Genomic DNA, 2,500 nt, shown 5'->3' on the forward strand with positions numbered 1-2,500 from the left:
TTTGTTCACTTTCTCTTATCCCCCCAAATAATAATAATAATAATAATAATGATAATAATAATAATAATAATAATAATAATAATAATAATAATAATAATAATAATAATAATAAAATAATAATAATAATAATAATAATAATAATAACAGATAAAATAAAAGCTCTCTCTATCTACATCTTTTACAATAATTGTAATAATTAATTAATTCCACATCCATTTCCTCTCACACAGATAAAAAAAAAAAAAAAAAAAAAAAAAAAAAAAAAAAAAAAAAAAAAATATATATATATATATATATATATATATATATATATATATATATATATATATATATATATATATGATTCTTAATCTTCTTCCTTTGATGATAAGGAGAAATGATAATAATCTCCATTGCTCTTTTCTTTCATCTAATGCGATTGCAGAGAAATTCAACAGTGATAATGATAGATCAACAATGATAGATAGCGCAGTAGCGAGATCGTGATTTCTAATGAAGGGGTTTCATTGTTGTTGCTGTTTTTGTTGTTGTTTTTGTTCACGCTTTGTATGAATGAATGTGTCTTTGTTAACTGAAGATAGTTAATTATAATGAAGCTTCAGATTGTCGTTTCAATTATCGTAAACCTGTTAGTGATCTGTAATTAATGTTGGTTGCTGATAATAACAATCGGTAAATGCATGTCACATCAATCATGAAATAATAAAGTTACAAGAGAATGAGAGACAGATAGATAGAGATGGATAGATTATTAGAGAGAGAGAGATAGTATGAGAGAGAGAGAGAGAGAGAGAGAGAGAGAGAGAGAGAGAGAGAGAGAGAGAGAGAGAGAGAGAGAGAGAGAGAGAGAGAGAGAGAGAGAGAGAGAGAGAGATTTAATTTCATAAATTTATTAAGAGAAAGAAAGAGAGAGAGAGAGAGAGAGAGAAGAGAGAGAGAGAGAGAGAGAGAGAGAACGAGGTGTTAGAGGCCTCAGGAGGAGCTAAAGAGATCAACTCACAAGATCCGAACAGCGTGTCTCCCCTCCCTTGCTCCTCCACATCCCCCCCCCCAACCCCTGTCTGAAGGTGACTGTGGTGGTCGTTGAGACTCTAGCGGCGTGTTTGTTTACATTTCCCCCTCCCCCCTTTCTCCTCTCCCCACTACGCATCCCCTTCCTCCCTCCTCCTCCACCACCATCTCCCCCCATTCATCCCCCTTCTCCTCCACCTCCCCTATCGATCCCCTGTCTCCCCCTCCCCTCCTCTTCCACCTTCTTCCCCCCCCTTCTCCTCCTGCTCCTACTCCATCCCCTGCCACCCCCTCTCGCCCTCTTCCTCCATCTCCCCCATTAATACCCTACTTCCCTCCCCTCCTCCTCCTCCTCCACTCCCCCCTCCCCCTCCCCTCCTCCTCCACCTCTCCATCCCCTCCCCTCTTTCGTTTTCCCCCTCCTTTGCTATGTGTTCTTTCTTCACGTCATCTCACAAGAGGGATAAAGAGCTGTAGTGAAGGTTTAAAAGTCGCAGCGTTTTCCTGCTGGGAATGTGGGGTGGGGGTAGTGGGAGGGGAGGGGTGGCGGGAGGGGGAGGGGTGGCGGGAGGGGGTGAAACGAGGTAGAGAGGGAGGGAGGGAGGGAGGGAGGGAGAAGGCGTAAGGGGCGGAGGGTGGGGGGGAGCGAGACGGCAGCGTTGGTTGTAAGATCTTAAATTTAATAATAATAATAATATAAATGAAAGAACAACACAACGTTTGTACTTATTTTTTTCTTTCAAAATCAAAACAAAGGATTCTTTTACCGTGACTAAAATGAACAACGATTTACAAGAGAGCTGGGGGGGGGGGGAGTTCAAAAAGGGGTGTGCGTGGGGTGGGGGGAGGTTCAGAGAGCAGATTGTGAACCCATGAGCGAACACAAGGACAGCTGGTTGGTGTTTGTACTACGCTGCCTGTGTCCATAGTTGGTGAATGAACCTGGAGGTAAACTGAACCAGATGATTATATACATAGATGAAGTCTTCAAATATGAATATTCCTCAGGGTAATTGGTAAGTGTATGAGAGCTATATGAATTTGTCTACTGATGACTTTACCAGAAATTATACTATTTCGGGAGAAACAAATCTATAGTATTGATTCATGTTTTCTCTCCTAAAAACGAGATAGAAACCAGGAATGTAAACACACACACATCAGATTTACCTCCATCTTTCGTTTTTCCCCTCTTTTGCAAAACCCGTCTTAGTCTCCCTCTCTCTCTTTCTCTCCCGTTTCCCTCATTCGTCTCGTAACTGGTCCAGACATCTCAAGACGTTAACCTTGCAAAAAACAGCAAGCGCAAGGAAGGGCCGTAACAGAGCACCCTGGCGGATGATGCAGTGTTGACGGCAACAGCTCGCATGATGGTACACTTTGCCAGATGCTGGTATGTGGACGTGCTCTTTGCCCTGTGACATTATACCATATAACCCCCGTGGCATACCAAGGCCCTGGGGGGGAACGGAGAAAGGGGTGGGGATGC

The sequence above is a fragment of the Penaeus monodon genome, chromosome 13, assembly GCF_015228065.2.
Source record: "Penaeus monodon isolate SGIC_2016 chromosome 13, NSTDA_Pmon_1, whole genome shotgun sequence".
In the NCBI taxonomy this organism is placed as follows: domain Eukaryota; kingdom Metazoa; phylum Arthropoda; class Malacostraca; order Decapoda; family Penaeidae; genus Penaeus; species Penaeus monodon.